Here is a 22,089-nt window from a genome sequence, read left to right on the forward strand (position 1 = left end):
GTCTCCTAAGCCACTGACAGCCTAGAAATATCTGTTCCGTCTTCTGTGCTTCCAGACCCTCTCACTTTCCCATGTGAACATGTGCACTGACATTTCCCGGTCCACTCAGGACTGACGGGACCACCCACGAGTCAGGCACAAAGTCAGAGGAGGCCCTTGCCTTTTCCCGTACACAGGTCACACCAGCCTCAGCAGCAAATGACTGTCCCACAGCCTCCTGTAGATCAATGTTTGATGTGGAGCAGTGTTTCTCAACTTGTGGGCCATAACCCATTAGATTCATGAAATTAACTCAGTGGTCCTCTCCAAAAACTGAGGAAGAAAAGAGGGATAGAGGGTGGAAAGGAGGGAGGGAGAGGGAAGGAGAAAACAGAATAGAAAACATTTATGTGCAATGCGCATAATAAAGTATCCCCTCATGAACTTTTATCTAGCTGAGTGTGTGTGCGTGTGTGTGGGTGTGTGTGTGCCCTGATCATGACAAAACATCTAATTAAAAGGGTTTGACAATATAAATCAATATATTCTAAGCAATGTACACATAGGGCTCCTGCATCTGAATTATTTTTCCCTACAAATAAGAAGGGATCAAGTTGCAAATATTGTAAAAAAATATGGAAAAATATGTGTGAAGATTTATATTTGAGTTACCTTTTAAAATATCAAGTAGGATTTTTTTTTTCTGTGTGTGAGAAAATACTTATCATCCAGTAAGTTTTTAATAGTAAATAGTCAGCTAACATTAGTGGGCTTCCGTGCAGGTTTGATCCTATGTGCGATTAGGTGAGACGGTGAGACAGAGACAGAGAGAGAAAGGGAGAGAGAGAGAGAGAGAGGGAGGGAGGAAGGGAGAGAGCGAGAGAGAACTGCGTCAGGCATGGGAGGAAAAACGTTGGACCTTTCCTCTGAGCTACTGCACTGATGAGCGAATAAATGACTACCATTTTTGCTTAGACTCTGTTTTCTCTGTGCTCAGTGAAATTGTTTGTATTTTTTCAGCATATTCATCCCCATGACAGGCTGTAAATCTATTCTTACTTTAAGAAGAACACATTTCACGATATAGCCACTTGATGCAAGCCTGTGATTAGAGCGGTTTGCAAAGATTTTTTTTCTCCCTGATTTTGTTGTTGTTTTCCCCGCTGTGAGGAGAGTTGCAATCTGGAGGAGAGTTGAAGGAAGCTGTGACTCAGCTGTCTTTTGCTGTGGTCTGTGTTCTGTATTCGGCCAGGGCGTCTGGTTGTTTTCATAGAAGTCAAGGAAAGTACTGGAAAAAGTGGTGTGGTGGGTGTGGTACCCTCCCGTAGACCCACCGACACAGCTGTGGTTTAGGATTATCATATGCTGACAACTGCTTGCGTGAACAACAGTGTTTGCTTTCCAAAGAGTCTGTATTTCATTCAAAAATAAGGATCCAGCTAGGAGTAAACACTTTCTTGCACAATTATTTAATTCAGTTTGGCTTCTCGTGTTTGTATGTAAGGGGCCCAGAGCAAAATAGTTCACCCAAAAGGGGTAAAATTAGGTGAGTAGTTACAATGCCACTATTTGTAAAGGACAGTTTCCTGGTGGATAATAAGGAGGTGATGGCGATGAAAATGACAAAAACGATCACTTATTTCACGGAGTGATTCCACTGAAATAGTAAACCTGGCTCAGTTCATGTTCAGGAGAATATGTTAGGCCTGAAACATCTCGGAAATGCACATATATGGAGGGTGAGGGCCAGCCTAGCTGATTTCTCTTTCATGACTTGTATTCATATAAAACATGGGATGTCTGTGACATACAAGGACAAAGTAATTTAGGATGAAACCCAAGCACTATAAATTACAAAAACAGAGGTCATTTCTTGAGGTACAAAGTGACATCAGCTTTGATCAGCCTGTAAAACTACCTACATTTCTGGTTATGTCTAATTTTCTAAAAAGACCCAGTGATGCTAAATTAGAAGTTGAACGTCTCTCAGAGAAAAATAGTTAGACAGCGGAACTGATTCGTTCTCTTCATTGTGATTTCCAGTTAAGGACTTCCGAGTGCCAGCCTGCGTCAGCTGTAACTATTAGGATGTGGGTGGTGACCGGGACGATTGAATGGCTGAGCTTGGACGTTGCTAAAGTGACTGTTCCAGTGTTATAAGTGTAAGGACGTCTGGTTACAGGAATTCAGTGCAGTTGGCTGAGGCTGATGGCCGGTGGTACAGTAGCCAACGTGACGTGTTCTGTGTACCATAGGTGTGGTACAGACCCGCACTAAGAACAGAACACTTGGTTTCCGCAGGGTGGCATAGGTCTGTGACGGGCACGTTTCATTATCATTTGGTCACCTTTGCCTGAAGCCTGGTGGCCTCCGAGGTGGAAAGCTTGTCGGCAGGCCTGCAGGCCTTGGCTGTGGTCTCCCACGCCATCAGGCAGTGCCACGGTTCCTTTGCTCGGTTCCTTTGCTCTTGACTCCAGCCCTGAAACCACGATGGATGTGCAGGCTCTTACAAATGGACCATCACACAGCCTCATTTGGAAGGCTTGGGAGCAGTTAGTCATTTCTCAATTCGGCTAAACCTGAAATAGGAGTGGCTGGCAGGGAGGCACGGTGGGTCTGTCTGTCTGCCAGGTACAAGGTGCCACGAACAGAAACGGTGTCGCAAGCTTGGGGACGCCAATGTTTCTTCCCCCTTCTTTTGCAAATTTTTATATAATACAGTCTCTCAGTTGGGTGGCCATTGGCACGTGCAATGCAAACCCCATTTCCCAAGACTGTAGCATCTGTTTAGACAGCGACATAAAATTTGCCACCTGTCAAGAGTCCGCATTTCCAATGACACTCAGGGCACCTGAACAGGGCTTTACAAAAGTCATCTCCAATATAGTCTAGTTGCTGACTAGCTTTTTTTTTTTTTTAATTCATGTTATTTGGGAAGTTGATGATACCGTTAACAGTAATATGAGGTCTGATCCTAGAAACTCATCCTAGAAAAAGTGCTACATACCCACTGTTGAATATCTCTATGGTCACCTTCAAAGTACTCCCCTTGGGAAGCTGTGCACCAATGCCAGCGCCTAGTCCACCCTTCAAAGCTATTTTGAACTCTTTTTCTGGAATGGCCATCAGAGCTGTCATCGTATTACCCTTGATGTCCTGAATGTCATCAAAATGTCTTCCTTTCAATATTTCCTTTACCTTGGGTAAAGAAAGAAGTCACTGGGGGCCAGATCAGGTGAGTAGGGAGCGTGTTCCAATACAGTTCTTTGTTTACTGGCTAAAAATTCCCTCACAGACAGTGCTGTGTGAGCTGGGGCATTGTCGTGATGCAAGAGCCATGGATTGTTGGCGAAAAGTTCAGGTCATCTAACTTTTTCACACAGTCTTTGCAGCACTTCCAAATAGTAAACTTGGTTACCTGTTTGTCCAGTTGGTACAAATTCATAATGAATAATCCCTCTCATATTAAAAAAGTTTAGCAACGTCGTTACAAGTTCACAAACTTAATTGTCATACCTCGGAGTTTAATTTCTGCTTTGCTCAACTTTAAGTTTTTCAAAGAGCTGAAATTTTTTTTTGTATATATTTGTGAAAGATTACAAAATGTGTCAATTGAAATCCCTAAATATTAGTCTCCTGAGTGTACAAATTACATTCAGAGTTTAAATCTTATATTTCTCCCCAATAATGAAAACCTGTTTGTCAATCCATATTTTCACCTTTGTATATACCTATGTGCCAGAAAAGTCGAACGAAAAAATATGCAAAATAGAAAATAAAATCTAGTTTCCCATTATCATTGGAAGGACTCTGCAAAGGTGTTTCCATGGCCCTTGCCCCTTCCTGGAGCACGGGGCTCCTCGGCTCCTGTCGCTACCCTGTCTCCCCCCACCATGCAGGTTTGGTGATGTTCACCATCCCAGCAGAGTCTTTTGCAAAGTCAGGAAGTAATCTTGATGGAAAATGCACATTTTCCTTTCTCTTTTGTAAGTGTTCACTTCAATTCCCTTTATACTCAACAAACTCAGACCCTTCAAATAATCAGATACTATTATGGGAATTCAGTCTTTAGATTATTCCTCGAAGGTAGTTTCCTGTTACATCTCTGAAAGCTTACACCGCCTTCCTCAGGCTGCGCACAACCATTCCCCATTTGGGAATCTCAGCGTAAGGATCAGGAAAGACTTGGCCAGACAATACACTTGACGAAAGGAATGTTTCCCATTGCCACCAGGATGTTTATATGCCCTTCATTAAAAACGGTCACATCTAAAATGATGGGAGTGAACGAGACATGCTTTTACCTGCAAAGCGAGCTTTCTGACAAAGATAGATGTTGAGACACCAGTGAAAACTTGCTTACCATATCTGTGGTGTTTTCTTCTAAAAAAATATTTTAAAGAGAATTATTGATCTGCTCTCTTTTTGGTATTAGCTTATAATTAGATATAATAGCCTTAACATTTGGGATTTATCTGATAATGAAAACTTGTGACTTCTTATTCAAAGGGTTGCTGACATGTTTTTCTAATAATACATGTTGTCATGCCATGAAGTAGAAATGCATGTTAGAGCTCATTTAACAAGTCTATCTATCTATCTATCTATCTATCTATCTATCTATCTATCTATCTATCATCATCATCCATTTATCATCTATCTACTTATCTATCATCTCTAGCTAATCTATCCTGTGTAGTAATTAACCCATGTGCCCAGCTCTTCCTTCCACTTTATCTGTGCCACAGAGGACTTGTTTTCTCTTTCTCTCCATTTACAATAAGGAAACAAAAACTGAAAGAGGAGCCACAGTTAAGTGCTGAAGGTTAGATGGCTATAGTTAGAATCAAGGTCTCTGAACTCAATTGTGCCACGTTTCATAAAGTCTAATAAAATAATAACAGTGCTTCTGGTTCTCTGAAATAAACAAACATTTGATTTCCAATGTGCTACATGTAGATAATGAAATTCTTAGACCGTCTTTATGAAAACAATGTGACTTGGAATAGGAAAGCAGTGGTCATTCTCACCTTTTCACATCCAGAAAAAAATATAAAAATGCTAAAAGGACAACTGTTGTTGCTCCAAGCATGTTCTTTACACCATCAAATAGGCTGCCTACTCATTGCTGGTTACATACAACCATCCCTGCTTTTCTTTCTTTTTTTTTTTTTTTATGTGCAGCTAATTCGATCATTTTTGAAAGGGGTCAAAAGATATTTAGCAGTTTTGTTCTTTAGGAGCGATTTTCATTATATTTCATTTTCACTGACTTTTAAAAATGACTTTGCACTATTTCATGTGGCCTGTGGCTTGGCAGCAGGCATCAGCAAACACACAGCCGTCCACAGGATGAGATCAGATTAGCACTTCATGTAATTAAGCAAAGGACACAAATATTTGCAAAAGCGATCTGACCTTGCAGACGGGAACAGATGCCACCTATTCCTAGGCAGCTTCCTGTGGCCTCAGACTTGAGAGCGGAGACCTACAGATTTGCGGCTGCTTCTGTCCAGCAAGGTGGACGGGCCAGCTCTGAGCTCCGCTCTTGGAGGAGCCTCATGGACGTGCAGGCCATGAATCTTTCTGAGTAGTAAACCCCCCGGGTCTGCTCCTGCCTCAGGCATGCAGATAACGGTGCTGGGAGGGTGGGGCATCTGATCCTCGTGGTCCCGCCCCCAGGAGTCACCCTCAAACACAATCCTGGCTCCGCCTCACGTCCTTCCAATGAGGAGCAAATCCTGTATCCTGAAGTCTCTCTCCTCCTCCATGAAATACACTCGGTAGAATATATTTCCTAACTTTTTGTCATTTATTAAAAAAGCCCTGTCTAGGGCGGCCGGATGGCTCAGTTGATTAGAGCGTGAGCTCTCAACAAGGTTGCCAGTTCAATTCCCACATGGGATGGTGGGCTGTGCCCCCTGCAACTAAGACTGAGAATGGTGACGGGACTTGGAGCTGAGCTGTGCCCTCCACAACTAGATTGAAGGATGACTTGGAGCTGATGGGCCCTGGAGAAACACACTGTTCCCCAATAAAAAACTAAACATAATAAAAGCCCAGTCTATAATGCAGGCCTTGGGGAAAGGGGTTTCTTGAGCTCTCTCCCCAGGAAGAGCTTACCTTTTGTCCCAGGAGAGGCAGGAGGGCTGGGGCTAAAGGGCCGAGAGCCAGTATAGCTTCCAAGACGTGTGTGTCCACGTCCGTGTCCACATTCATGGGCAATAGTGGCTGAACTGACCTTATCATCAGTGCCACAGTGAGAGACCCTCTTTTTGAAAGGGACCCAATGGTCTGATTTTTAGTTCTGATTTTATTGGAAGCACTTATTTCAGTACTATTTTTAGCAAACTTTAATTCTGTTCTCAAAACTGAGATTATTCCCTCAATCTGGTGTGTGTGTGTGTGTGTGTGTGTGTGTGTGTGTGTGTGTGTGTTGTAAGGACGCTTTATCTTTCTCCTCTTCGTATTCTCCTTTACTCAATGCACCGTCTATTTATAAGGGAGTTTTTATTTCTATTTATCTTCCTGGTAATTTTGGGAGAAAGACGAAAATATCTTCCACCAAAATCCAGCTGAAGAAGGAGGTGCACACAGATTTCTAGACTTGACTGTGGACACGGGGTCCGCAGGGCTGGGGGGGGTGCTCTCTCCTGTCCTTCCTCCCTCCCCGGTTTTCTGGGCATCCTGTCCCTACGGTGACTTCTTGTCCAGTAGTGCAGGGAGACGGGAGAGAGGATTTTAATTTCTGTTTCACCTCTGTTTCCATTCTAATGAGGCATGGGTGACCTTCCCTCATTGTCACCAACTCAGCCACATCTTCTTAAGTTCGGGGCTCTGCCTTCAAAGTTGGAATTCTGTGGTGAGAGTGAATACATTTCCAGAGGGTTTGAAATGTGTCCTCCCAAATGACATCTTCTGGAGGGAGAGGTGAGAGGGATGGGAGGAGCCTGTCTGCAGTGCGGTGTTTGCCAGAAGGATGTTAAAAATAAATGTGTGCCTGAGGACTGACATTAACCAGACTGTACAATGACTTCTACAATTCCACTTTGCTGCCTGTGTGTCGTCGCAGTGTGCCTTCAGGCAGGAGAACATCTCCTTGGCCCAGCAGGACTGCTGTGCCCCTCTGTCGGGGAGAAGCTGAAGCCTGTGTGACTTTCATCCTGGATTACTGGTGTGGTGTGAGCTCCTTTCTGATGTGAGAATGTGAGAAGCGCTCTGCACACACGGTCCTCTCGTTAGTCTGTGCTCTAGCGTGCAGCACACGAAGGACAGAGCCAGGAACCTGGGTGGGTGAGAGCAGAGCAGACACACCAGCCACCCCCTCAGCTGGACCTCCAGTCCTTCGGTTGCACGTTTCCTATCCACACACTGCAGTCCTCGCTTTGATGAGCACCCCAAAGAGAGCAAGTGAAATGCTCCCCTTAGAGTTCGGAGGAACTGTTTGGAGAGAACGGAGGCCAAACAGCTTATTTTATAGCTGAGAGTAACTGAGGGTGGAGAGGCCCGGATTCCAATGACTTGTGGAATCAGGGACGGTACCAGCTTTGGGTCTGAGCCCGATGTCCTAACCCACAGCCTCCTTTCTACTACAAATGTCAAGGGACATCCCTGATGAGAGGGCCGGAGGTTTCAGAAGGAAGCTGGTTCCACTGAGGTGATTAGTCCTGTTATAATTATGTGTATTGAGTGGACTATAAATTTGCACTAAAAAGACTCTCTTCTCTGTAAAATGTATCCCTTAGCCCTAGCTGGCTGTAAAATTAATTCATGCTCATATCCTTTATCATTCAATGAAAGTAAGTAGCAAGTCTACGTACTGGCAGGAAAATGCGGGCACAGGGCGGGTGAGGCTGAGAGTCGTGCTTCCCTCCCAGTTATCGCTGCTCTTGGGATGGAATCTGCAAGATAGTAGCGTTGTTGGTCCTGAGTGTCCACATCACACAGGCAGATGCCCTCGGCCTAACCAGGGATGTCGGTGAGCGAGCACAGCTGTGCAGAGCACAGCGGGTACCGGAACACTGGTCAGAATAAAGCTCTTTGCCTTTCCTCCGTCAGGATGGCCCAAGTTCTATATCTGTTCCTAATTTCTATGAGCTACCTATCCAATTTGGTAATCAATGACATGCGCCTCAACCCCTCGGCCGACTTAGCCTTCAGCGAGTGTGTTTGTACCTTATTTTTAATTTTTATTTTCAATTACAGTTGACACTCAATAGTATTTTACACTAGTTTCAGGAGTTCAGCAGAATGGTTGGACATTTATATAACTTATGAAGTGATGTCAGAATAGACAAGCGCCCCAGCTCCACATGTAGTGAAGCCTGGCTTTGAGAGGTCTCCCTAGAAAATGGAGCAGGACGCGGAGTTGAGCTTGGTCACAGTGTCAGGCCCCCTGGGATCTCACTGCAGTCCTGGGCCCCGGCTCTATGGAGTGCCAGCTAAGTGGTCGTGTTCGCAGCCACGACGGGGTGAACTGATTCCATCCCAGCTACATCACTCCAATTCTGAGTTTCAAGTGATGTTTGTCCTTTGTTGAGCTGCCTGCATGACCCCATAATCCTGAGCAGCGGATGGAAGAGATCGTGAGAGCATAGACAAGTCCTGGGCTTCCCCCTCTCCAATACACACCCTTGGAGGATGCTTAAAAAAAAAATCAGGGCAGATACACTCACAGTGCACTTTTTAAAAGGTTGACTCTGACATAGCCAGGCCAACATGTGTGTAACTGCACTAAGAGAAAGATCACTTGGCTGATCGACCAGGGACAGGCCTTGTATTTGCTCTGATTTGACAAATATTTCTGCACTCAGAGAGGGAAGGAAGGTTCCAGAGCTTTATCATAACCATCATTAGATGTGTGCTCAGGGAGTGTTCATCTTTGCTCCAAATGTCCTTTCTTAAACACCCACAGTGACAACCCAGGCTCCTTCCGTGTCAGACACACACAGCTGGGGCACATACCGGAGCTATCCTGCTGAGGGAGCAATTCTGACTGTACAAACAAAAGTTTGCAAATAGAAAAAATGTCCATCAAAGCTCTGTGGCGGAAGGGGCATCCGAGATTATTTATAACAATCTAAAGAGAAACGGCAGCTGGAAGGAGCCATCTGTCTTGCGTCGGCTTCCTTTGGCTTCGGCCGGATCCAAAGCCACATGAAAAATTGTCCTGCTCTGAATAACTGATCTTCAGCAAGTGGCTGACTCTTGCATGTGTTAAGGACTGAGATGAAATGGCCATCTGTTCAAATAAACCAGACTCAACCGATCAGAATGATCAGTTAGTTCACATGTTTGCTTGCTTGTTGAATTCTGTATTTAGAAGCAAGAACAAAATCTGAAGAAAAAAAAAAGAAATCAGGCCATGCTGTGGGCTGATCTCAGAAACCATGCGACTGTGTGTGACCAGGTTGGTTCTTCCCATAATCAACTCCTACTCCATTTAATATAAAGGCTGTTAGGTATGATGACCCACTATATCAAATAGTCTGCAGTAGTAATGGAATGTTTGATTAGGCCCACTGACTTCTGTTTATTGAGACAGAATAGATACATAAGCTCACATTTTACAAAGAAATTCCCAAGTAAAATGAAATGGTTCAATAAGGATTGTTTAACCAAACAATCCTACCTATGAGTAGGTAGAATCCCCCACTCTGATTACCTTGTGCGAAAACAAAGCTCCTGAGAAAAGGAAGAGCTTTGCGGGCCCTCAGGATGTTTTGTCAGAAGGAGGAGGAGGCACCTGCCTGTGCCAGTGAGTTACGGAGCATGGATTTGAACTAGGGGAGGCCACAGCACGTGCTGAACTCGACCACTGGCAAAAAGAAGGAGGAAGAGGAGAAAAAAAGATGAAATGCAGAGCGTTTACGGAGTCTGACGTGCAGCTGCCCAAGGCTGTGATCTCACTCTTGTGATGTGTGTTGTCTAATGGGCGGGGCTCAGGCACTGGAGAATGAGAAGCGTTAGGCACATCTCTGGGCAGTTCCAGGTCTGTCCTCAAGCCCACGCCAGAATCAGATAAGTGTGGTGATGGCCTTGGGTGAGACACACCTAGTTCAGATCTGTACATCGGCAGCTTGCTGGTGACCTTGGCCAGTTAGCTAACCTAAGCTGACCTCCCTCCTGGGCTTGTGTGAGGCTTAGCACAGCCACAGACGTGAAGCACTCACCACGGCGCCTGGCTTGTGTACACGCACAACACGTGCTAATTATCAGTTAGGCGCGAGAGGCCGGGAGATGGGGCTTGTCAAAGGCCACTGGCTGCGTGCCGAATGCACTTCCCCCTTCTCCCAGTTTTGTAGCATGGCCCATTCCGTTGCAGCAAAGATAGATAGCATTTCTCAACTCTCCTTTTTGCTAGGTATGGCATGGGACTAAATCCTAAGCAACATATGGGACATCTTTAAAGGAGACTGAGTGTGAAAGCCTCCCCCTCTCCCTTTTTCCTGGCTGCAGTGTGCAAATGATGGCTGGTGCCTGGGCAGCCATGTTCAACAATGAGGCAAAAGGCTAAGAATGGGAGAGCAACAAGATGAAAGAGCCTGGGGCCCACTGCCCAGGAAGCCATCACCCAGACTTTATGTTCTCCCTCTGGACTTGTTAGCTATGTGAGGGAACTAACTTCCCATCGTTTGTAAGTCAGCGTTTTTTTTCTATTTATCTGTTACAGCCAGCCTAATTTAATTCTAACTCATGTTCAAGATTCCTGAATTAGAGAGTCCGCATGAGTTCAGGAACTGAGATAGCTGGTTCAAGTGGCGAGGTGGAGGTTAGACTCTGGGAGAGAAGAGAGACGTCAAATGGACACACCTGGGACCCACCTGGAAGCTCTCTGAACACCATCCACTTAGGCTTTTATAGAGGCCTTATCTCCTAGGCAGGATTTTGAAAGCACTGGCCATTGGAGATTGATTCAACCTCTAGCCCCTCTCGTCTCCCAGGAGATCAGGGAGTGGGACTAAAAGTTCCAACCAGCCCCCTCCTTTGGGGCTTTCCAAAAGTCACTTCAGCATAAAGTCAGGTGTGGCTGAAAGTGGTTTGCTATGAATAACAAAGATGCTTCTTTCACGTTTATGGCTCTAATCACTTAGGAAATTCCAAGGGTTTTAAGCGCTCTGGCCAGCAATGGGGACAAAGACCAAATATGTATTTGTGGTGATGGCACAACACCAGGATCTGGTGTAGCCAAGAGGGAAGGCTTTTTGTGAAGAGGGTTCAGTGCCCAGAAGCCATGAGTGTCTGGGCCAAGCAGGCAGCAGCATCCGTACCCTCCGCCAAGACTCAGTTGCTCTCTGAGTCACCGCCCACATCTCCTTCACATCCCACGCACCTTGAATTTGAGGATCTGCAGCAGGGCTGGCCTGCCCACCTGGTGAGGCATCGTAGTGATTAGTGCTAAACGGCATCGTAGTCATCGCAACAGTCACCAATTACAGGGACAGTTGTTCACATGATCTGAGTGTGAGCACAGCCTACAGGCCACCAGCTTTGCAATCAAAGGGAATGGTACTATTCATGGGAATACGTGCTTCTCGTAAATCTGACACTTATGGGGAAGAAGCAGATCCCCAAATCAGAGGGAGAAATAACGAAGGCACAGGGTGCCAACTCCACTTGAAAGAACCATCTGCAGAGGCAGGTTGGAGACGGATGCGTGGCTTGATGTCATGCACCCTCGGTCCTGGTGTTTTATACACAAACGTGCCATGTGATCCTCAAACAGCCTGACAGTCCTTACAGCAACCTGTCAAGTTAACGAAAGATGTGTACTGAGCACACAGCCTATCACCCTACAAGGCAAGGCATGTGGCAGTGGTAGGAGAGGTGAAGCAGAAGGAGAGAGTAGTGGCCAAGTCTTACCAACATTTCCCCTCACTGTTCCCCACACACAAGAAACCAAGGGTGATACTGGCAGAGGGCAAACACTGCTCATTCCTGGGGAAGATCAAGGTATGTGGCATCAGGAAAGGGGGTCACGGGGAGCAGCTCAGGGCAGTGCTCCAGCCTATAGTATTGGTCCTCGTCTGCAGTATTGATCCTGGTCTGCAATGCTGATCCCGGTCTTCAGTGTTGGTCCTGGTCTGCAGTGTCTGTGGTAGTTACACAGTACACCACGCCCCCTGGAAAACTGACTGTGGGAGATGGTGTCCTGTTTCTTGCATTGCCCCTATTGTTCTTCCTACTTCTGTAGTCTATTCTGGAAACAAGAAGGGCTTCCTTAAATATCACCAGAACCCCCATCAGGAAACCAGGGGAAATTCTGGTCATTGGCGGACAGACAATTGTGTCTGTAAGTTCTGGGTGGGCTGTTAGTCCTGTGATATTATAACCCAGGACACAAGAGAGGGAGCAACTGGCTGACAGGGCAAAACACCTTCCAGTCCTCATTTTAAAAAGTCAATATCAAGATACTTTCAGTCATCAGAGAACGGTAGGTCTCAGTTTTCATTCATTAATTCCAGCAAAATTAAGCTGTTGGGTGCATTGTGGACCCACTGCTGGTAAAATCACGCCATTAACTGAATCCCCTAACTCCTCGCTTGCCAAAGTTTTTGATTCTGTCTTTTCCAGATTGATTTCTACAAAATATGCAGAATATTTGGCCCCCGTGGCCTTTTACTTTGCTGCTTTCCCTCTGCCACTTGTACGTCTTTATTTTTTTCTGTAACATTTTGCAACTTGTGGTTGCTACACACAACCCAGAAATGCTCATGGGGATGGTGGTACCACCTCCTTTTGACCCACCGGTTTAATTGCTTCCCCTGGCAACTCACACTTTTATGAATACACACTCCGGGTTCCACCAAGGGCCCTTCATGAAGTGTTGTTTTTGAGGGTAGGATGGATGTGGGGGTGTCACAAAAAAATAACAGGACGTAGACTATTGACCTTTCTCAGAACCTTTTCTTTGTTTAATATTTCAACTCTTCTTCTCCTATAAAGCTTTCCCCGACAGAACCAACCCATAAAACCGTGTTCTCTGCAATAAGGCAATGCCAGTTTCCCAGAGGGAGCATACCTGAAAATTGATCCACATCAGTGATACACAACATGATTCTTTCAGGCTGTTTATATTGGCAGCTGTTCTTCACCACATAAAGGAAGGGTCCTTTACCTGCCAGCAATCGTGAGCTACAGGCCTGGCATGTGGCTGGTAGCTTCACCTTCACAGTGTCCTTAGTATGTGTTTGTGGTCACATATTAGCCATGTCCTGAAAGCTGAGGGAGGGTGGAGTCAGCGACTCCCAGGGTGGGAATGTCACAGGCTAGGTGACCTGACAGGAGGTATCTGGACGCACAAACTCAAATGCCCCCTGTTCGTATGTATCTATCTCTCCTTCTTGCTTTGGAGGGAAGGGAAGTTTTAAGGTTGATTTCAGGAATCAGTGAGGGCTTGGCCATATTTCTGAGAGGAGTAAGGACTCGGGTGGGGAGGGGAGGAGACAGCTAAAAGCTCATCGGATGGCCCTGTCTCTCTCCTTCCTTAGCCTGAGCATGTGAAAAACCTTCGATAAACGTTCACCTTTTGTGTTAAAGGGTATTGACTTCCAGGACTTGCCAGTTTTAAAGTTTTAAGAATTATAATAAATATTGCAGATTTTTAAAAACTCAAACTTTATAGAATTCAAAGTGAAAAGCAATAAATTTCATTTTCTCAATTTATTAGTTTTTTTTTTTTTTGTCTTTTGCTCAGGGTAACCTTTGTAAATATTCACACATTCACTCAATAGTAGTTATTGATTTCTTACTACATGCCAAGAAGTGTTGTAGCTGTTGGAGGTGCAGTGGACAAGTAAGTCTTTGTCCACCATGGGTATGGTGGTGCTGTGGCCACTGGAGAGAAACCAGCAAGTGGACTAATGGACCAGGGGCAGTGGAGTTAGATGTGGTGGCTGGGGTAGCAAGTGATGAGGGAAGACGCTGCTGCTGCAGATAAGGTAGACCAGACGGCTGCTCTGATGGGCTAACATTGGACAGTAAGTCCTTTGAGAATTCTGCTTGTGTATCTGAAAACGGTGACTTTTCTTCAAAAGCAGGAATGGGGCCAGAAAGTATCTATATCTTGCATGTGTGTGTTCATCTTTGGTCTTCATAGACTGGAATTGGGGGCATGTAGGAGATGGTACCTGCCCATTCAGGGAACTGTTCCAAAGACAAGAGGTAGAGATTGGGTGGGATCTCCCATGTGCTGGAGAAAATTTATTTTCTGTGTCATTTGGGAAATGAAAATACAAAGACACACACTAGGCATACATGAGCATAGCCCTCACAGAGCTTTCTGAAAACCCAGCTTTGAACAAAAGTCTGTGTTTCTCTTAGGAGGTATTTCATTTTTCCCTATGTTACATAGCATTCCCTAAATTACCAATACAAGCAGGTGAACATACCTAAGTGGAAGGTTGTTCCTTCTGTTCCCATTCTTAGCATGATGGGAGCAGGGAGAAGGGACCCCCGTGCAGCTGTGCTTAGCTCACTGTGTGTCTCGACTATCTGATTTCTAAGTCAGCGTCCTTGGCGTGCTTCTATACAAGGCTGCGGGATGACTGACCAACATCCCGACTTGTAAAAAGGTCCCATGTTTGAGAAGTTTGTCCAAGATCTTGAGAAATCTCGGAAGGGGCATGAGTTCTCCCTTATCAGTCCGGTTTCTCTTTTTGCTCATTCATCTCTCACAGATGAACCATGATTTGGGGACAGAGGGCTGTGGTAGGCATGGCTGGTGCTGGCCTTCAGGGCCCAAAATGGTTTTCTGCTTCGAAGGACCCAGTGGCCGAGAACATCTATGGCAAACGTGGTCTTCCCTGGACCGGATATTGAAGAAGCCACTCGTAGGCCATCAGAGGTGCAATGGAGCGCTCCCTGCAAAGCTGCCTGCTACGGACCAGATGTTTGTGTCCCCGGAATTCATATGTTGAAGCCTCACCCCCAGTGCGGTGGTGTTAGCAGGTGGGACCTCTGGGAGATTACGAGGTCACAAGGGTGGAGCCTCCATGATGGGATGAGTGCCTTATGAAGGAGAATCCAGAGAGCCCCTTGCCCCTCCCTCCATGTCAGGGCACAGTGAGAGACACCGTGTATGAACCAGGAAGTGGGCTTTCACCAGACACTGACCCTGCTGCGGCCTTGACCCTGGGTGTGAGCCTCCAGCCTGGGAGGAATCAAGGAAGAGCCCCAGCTGTGGTGTCTTACCGCAACTGGAACCGGTGCTGCCATTGCCTCAGTAGTACCTGAAACACAGAGCTGACCCAGCCGACAAGCCCGGGAGCTGTGGAAGGAGGTTGGCAAACACAAACAATGTTATTTCTGACTGGGAAAAGCCATCCTGTGAGTACCAGAGCACGAATAATACTGTATACAAAACTGAGACTCAGTCACTCTGGATTCTTATACACGAGGCGGTAGGGGAAGCAGAATGAGAATTAGAATTAATGAAATCCTAAGAATTCCAAGTGAGAAAAGATTTTCTTGCTTGCCTGGTGTGCATATTTCATTCATGCAGCATTTCTCTCTTGTCTCCTGTTAAGTCTTCTTTTATTTCAATAATACTTTGTACCTGCATGTCACCTGTCTGACCTTGAGAGGATATAGATGGAAACTTTTCCTTCCCTTGTGTAAAGAGAGGGTCTAGGCTTTGTGTTCTGGTGGTAAAAGTATATATATCCTTGTTGCGTTAAAATACCTTCAAAGGCAATTTGGTGAGGAGGGGTGAAATATTTCTTGTCTGAGTTACTGAGCTGCATGTTATTTCTCAGGATCAGGAAGGTATTCCTGAGTCACACAACGATTCACTTGTTTCTCATGCCGGCTTCACTGGATTACATTCGCACTGGTCCTAAGCAGAGCTCTGGGCTTCAGGTAGACCCATGCTTCCCAGGAGCTGCGGACAGGACCACTACACAAATGCTTCCCCCCCTATGCTGGGCGAGGGAGCGTGGGAGGTACAGTGCATCTGAGCAGAGAATGGCATTAGCAAATCCATTCGGTCTGCACTCAGCTAATGTTCAGAGCCCTGGGAACTTCAGGGGTGTGTCAATATGGGATGTGTCAAAATTGCGTCTCGTAAGTTTGTTGAATGAATGAATTAGTCTAGGCTGACTCTGCAAATCACCTGAAATAAATATGTACATGTTCTGACACTAGAATACACACACTCATTCGATTTTCTTAGTAAAACCGAAGCTCTCTGGAGAAATGCTGAGGGGCACCATGAAAAATGGGAAAATGACCCTGGATGTGACGTAATCCACATGACATTGGTAAAAGTCTTGTCAGTTGAACAGGGCATGTCACTAAGTGGAGTCGGGTTGTCCCAGGTCTGCTCAATTCAAGGGATATGAAGATGAGGATGAGGCTTAGGACTTGGTTTGGTTTGGGAATCCTTGAGCCTTTCACTGTTCCTATGCAATTATTTATTCCCAAGGATATCACAGCTCTGACTTAACCATTCTTTTGACAATAATCTGGTGTCACTACCAACCCATTTGGAGAGCTCACGAGCAATTCTGACTCAAACCCAGGGATGCTGGCCTTGTGGGGTCAGGTAGCTCACCGTTTGCCTGCCAAACGAACAGACTCGGTTCTTCCAACCTTCCTGTTGCCTTGGGTCACACCACCGATCATCTGATTGACTGGGGGACTGCTGGTTGTCCTATAGTTAAAAACAATGAACCAACTGGGAAAGTCGGGAGTATAAAATGGATGTCCTCCTCAGATGACTTTGCATCTTAGCAAGTAGACCAATTTGCTGGCAGATGGCGTTAGGATGAACAGAGAAACCTGAGGAAAGTCTTGACAGCTTTCTCTCCCAGTGAGCCGCCATATATGAACACAAATGTCCTCACAGTTGTAGGTTATGGCCAGCGTTTATAACTCCGAGCCCCATAGTGGCAGTGTCTTCTTCCTCCACAAAGGGTGGGGCTCCCAGGTTCACCCCAGAATGGAAAACCTTTGGAGACAGAGGTGGGCCTATGGGCCAGGAACCTCACAGCGCCACAGGTAGATAAGGCAATTGGCACCTCAACTGCCGGAAATAGAATTTTGCATTAGTTATGGGATGCCTTTTAGTTATTTGGTATTTCAGGGACTTACTCATGAGGAAACCCTGGGAATGCTTTCAGCAATGAAAAATTGTGTACGGAGAATATTGAAATAGCATGGGTAGAAATGAGCACTCTTTTATTGCAAGTTTGCCTATCTGCCAGTCATAAAAATAATTTTCACTAGTTTAAAATGGGCCTTGTTTTCAGAATCCAGACTTTTCATTTTGAAACACTTAACACTCAACCTAGGTTCAAAATGAGGATTAATATTCACACCTCGTTATATGGTAAAATGCTACTAAGCTGATATTGGCTTATTCAAAAGAGTGTAATTGGAGGTGACGGTTACTTTCTAGCTGAATAGATAGCTTCTTATTTCTTAATTAGAACAGTTACTGGTTTAGACACCTTTCTTTCAAAGACTAGTTCCTTCCTGCATTTTTAAGTCACTGGGATTTTACTGTTATGGCACAAGCCACAGTCTGACAGAGAATATGCCTTCAAAACAATTTCTTGTCTGGCAACTTGGTGTAGCCTGATTAAGCAATTTAAACACTGCTTACTGAGTTAGCCTCTGGAGGGAAACACCTCATGTTAACGAGACTCCCCGGAGGCATGAGGACCATGCTGCTTAAGTTTAGAGTTTATGTTATGCTTCATGCTCAAAATAACACACAACACACCGGCTACCATCGTCTTCTAATGCGACCGCGGTGGTCGCAGTGGGCTGAGCTTTAAAAATGGCAGAGCCTCATTAGGTGAAAGCAAAACCCACATTTCTTCTTAAACGCCCACACTCTGCCATTACGTGAGCAGTGACATCCCTGCTGGCTGGGGAAAATCAGTTCTCCCTGACTCCTGCCTTTATGGCTTGCTTCTGATTCTTTCCCCTCAGCTGCTCCACTTTCCATCAAGCACAACAGAGGAAAGAAAGAATGTGGCCAGTCTTATTAGCTTGGAGCTAGTAAGGTCGTGTTCAGAGAAAGGGCTGATTAAGTTAATAGTCTGGGTAAAGTTGAAGGGTCTTTGATTTGCATAGGAGCAGACATGTGGTGAGCTTTGCACAATGCTCCTAGTCTCTGGGGTACAATTCCTATCTATATGAATTTAAATATTCAGAGCCCTCAGGCCACGGTGAATAACATGGAGGTCTCGGTGACTCTCAAGCCCATTGGATTTTCCTGTAGCCATGCAATGCTCCCGAGGGATTCTGGCTTGAGAGAGGCTGTCATCTATCTGAAGACAGGCACCAGAATCACCTGGCTAAATCCTAAGGTATTTGATAGGTCAGGTGGAGCTTCACATTACTCCAGTGGAGGGAACTGTTTTCCTCTGGTCGTTTTTTCCCAGAGAAGTGACACTTCATACCACTCGCAGCTTTGCAGCTCCGTCTCCAGAGCCTCCTTGGCATACGCACTGCAGTGTAAACCAGACTGTTTCCTGTTACATTCGTTTGTGGTTACATCTCACACAGATTTCACTAATGACCAAACGCTTCCATGAATACAAAACTGGAGGCTGTTAGCACTTACTAACTCAGAGGTCCTCGCTCGATCCAGGCAGGGCTGGTGGCCGTGCCATTTACAATGTTCCTAGATTTCCTGGCTAACCTGAAGACAAAACTGTGTATGAGCATAAACAGCTGCAAAGGGGAAGGAAGGAAGAAATGCACACGCTAGAGAAGACCATTTTGTACAAAAGTGAACGATTGATAAGAGGCCAGAATCAATCAGAGGAATGATTCAATATGACTGGCATTGCTTTCACTTCCGACTTTATGGCTAATGATGATTGTAAAAGGGTTGATGGCCCATATTCCTCCATTATTTTAATATTGTCACAGTAGAATGCTATTTGCACAATTTCCATTCTCTTACATTAACATCTTAAGTATTAGACAGTAGGATGAGAGGGAATGAAAGTGAAGTCTTTTGAATTATTAATGGGTGCTCTTAGCTTAATGTGTATGTGATATCTGAAGAATAGTTATCAGCATAATATTTGCTTGTAATAAATTCCCAGTTAAAAGAATTACCGTTAAAAACAAGAATGAGTGCACGACCCACTCAAATGATATTATTTAAATATCATTATAAAATAAAACAATTTCTTGAGCCTCATCTCTGTTACGTTTTGATCATCTCTCCCTCTCTCTTCCTCACTCTCTCTCATGCACGTAAAACCTTAGTGTCAAAGAAAAATCCAATCATGATTGCAAGTGAAATTGAAGTTATGTAAAGCTCATAGAAGCTCCTGTAAAGTCTTTGGCTTCAAGTTGGCCTTGGGGGGTGATCACAGTGTGATAAGATTCTTTGGTGTTTCACTGACGTAACTCGGCCTGAGCAAAGTTTTGCCTCATATTGTGCTGCCATCGTCAGTTTCCCACATATTTATCTGTGGGTGATTCTCCGGCCCCCTGTGTTATCTCCCTCCATTTGTGGACACCTGAGGACTTCTCGGTTTTAAATAAAGAAGATGCTGCTCTCCCACAGAGATGCACACGAAGGGATATACCGCTGCATCTCCCACGTTCTTCTTTTTAAGAATGCATTCGCTCAATTCTCCTTGGAATTGGTCTTTTACTAAATAAATTTGCATTAACTCTTTGGTAGAAACCTTTGGCTTTACAGCAGGACTTTTACTTCCAGTGAATACAAAGGACAAAATTGCACAGACTGAACACATTATGTGGGTGAACCAACGACAGCTGCAAAGTCTGTAACATTATTTCCACCTGTGTGTGAGTAGATCTCTAAACCCAAACTCCCCCATGTTAAGGGAACCAGGATGACCCCCTGTCTGCCTGGCGCCTCAGCTCTGCAGTGCTCCTATTGCATTCTGGTTTTCCAATAGCAGCTAACACAGTTTGGGACTTGTGAAGCCTAATTCACGGATGAGGATTTAAGGCCCAAAGGGAAACTACCTAAGCCCACGGCAGGGCAGGGGGGACCCCTGTGGGAACATCCTCATCCTGATTCTTCGGAAGGCAAGGAAGGAAGGAGATGAAAGGTACCCTACTCAGGGATCTCCAGAGACAGGGAACCAGCAGGAGATATCTTATATATGGGTTATATATACATGCAGATTATATATAATAATGTTATATTGAGATAACTTCTGTATACAAAAGATTTATTATGGAGAATGGGCTCATGCGATTATGGAGCTGAGAAGTCCCACAATCTGATGGCTGTGAGTGGAGACCCAGGAAGCTGGTGGTGCAGTTCAGTCTGAGTTTGAGGTTCTGAGGATGCGGGAACGATGATGTGAGTCCTGGTCCAAGTGAAAGAGAAGATGAGACGCCCAGCTCAGCAGTGACACAGACCAGAAGGGTGAATCCTCCTTCCCTGGCCTTTGCTTCTGTCCAGGCCCTCGAGGGAGGAGATGAGTTCCACCTGTACTGGGGAGGACATTTGCCACATCCACTTGTGCCCCTTCTCAGTGTTTTTCTGGTTCTATCTGAGGATTATCAGAGACGGACCAGGAGCCTCATTCTTCCTGCTTTCTCAGACACTGAGATGCTGAAATAACCCCCTTTCTCTATTTATTTTCAAATGGATCATTATAACACACTGTAATATGTCCTATCTCACCAAAAAACTGCCATCCCGTGACCCATGTTTCCCTATAAATAGTGCACCATTGTCCATTCTGCTTTCAACGGAATGAACTCTTTATCTGTATTCAGTGTCTCTGGCTCTCCTCTTCCTGTTTTTCCTGAACTTGCTGCCATTAGGCAGCCATTCCCAGAACGTCACAGAGACTCTGTGTTGGTCCTGGTGCTACCTGCTGCTGAATGTCATTGGGCACCCCATCTCCTTCCCACAGGCCCCAAAGTAGCGGCATTGACAAGGGTGGCTATGCACCTTCCTGACCAGTGTGTCTTCACTGCGGTGACCTACCGACCAGACGTCCCTTTGTAGTTGTCTCTGTGGAAGCTTCCGCCTCTCCCCAAACCCAGGTGTGTACGTTTACTTCTTTGATCCCTGACTTCTTTCCCCACATCACTGTCAGAGAGAACTCACCCAAGACCATGCCTTTCATTACAAACTACATGCTGAAAAATCCCCAATGTGTGTCTCTGGTCCAAACGCCGGCCCTGGTTTGCAGATCCCGTTACAGAACTGCTTACTGAAGACCCTCCCGATTTTAGCACGTGCTTCCAACCAAACAGGCGCATTGGTATTTGCTTCCTCACTCTATCTGCATCCAGTCCTCCCCACTTCCACAAATGGTGTTGCTATCTACCTTTTACTTAAGACATCTTTTAGGACACTTAGGACACAGCAGGCTGTACGGGCGCCATAGCGGACCCCACCACGCCCAGCTCCCCCTTCTCTCCGCCGGGAGCAGCAGCTGCCCTGGCGTCCTCCTGGCTTCCTTGCTTGCCTGCCCAGACCAAAAAAGTGATTCATTTTTTTTCAAAGACATAAGTCATGTGATGTCATCCCCTTCCTCAAATCCCTCAATCTCTTTCCTTCAAACTAGGAACTCAACCTAGATTCATTCACAATAGTTGCCTTCATTTTCTGTCACTCTCCCCTCACTTACCCTGCTGATGATTTTTGTAGACACAACACTTGACAAACTTTCTTACTAATTCTAGTGTTTAAATCATTGCTTTCTATGGGCACAGCCATATTACCTGAAGAGGGAGACAGTTCTGTTCTTTCTGTCCCTGTCCTTGTGTTACACATATGTCTCCTGTCACTCTGCTGGTGGCACCTCCAGGAGACGTGATGCCGGCCAGAGGCGTGGAGTGCAATCACTCCGGTCCTGTTCCTGACCTGAAGGGGCGGATTTCAACACTGAACGCGAAGGATGATTCCGCTGTAGGTTTTGGTTTTGCCTTTGTGTCATTTTGGTTCCTGTCTGCCCTTTATCAGATTCAGGGCACTCCCTTTCATTCCAAGTACAGGAGTTGACTCTGAGTTTCGGGGTGGGGTTTATTTCTGATTAACTCTTCTGCTGAGAATGTGGCCCTTTCTGACCCCAGCCTTCTGAGTATGTGACTTCCCATGAACCCCCACTTTTACGTGTGTCCAACCTTGAAATTTCAGTTCATTTC

Source organism: Rhinolophus hipposideros (assembly GCF_964194185.1).
Source record: "Rhinolophus hipposideros genome assembly, chromosome: 1".
NCBI lineage: Eukaryota > Metazoa > Chordata > Mammalia > Chiroptera > Rhinolophidae > Rhinolophus > Rhinolophus hipposideros.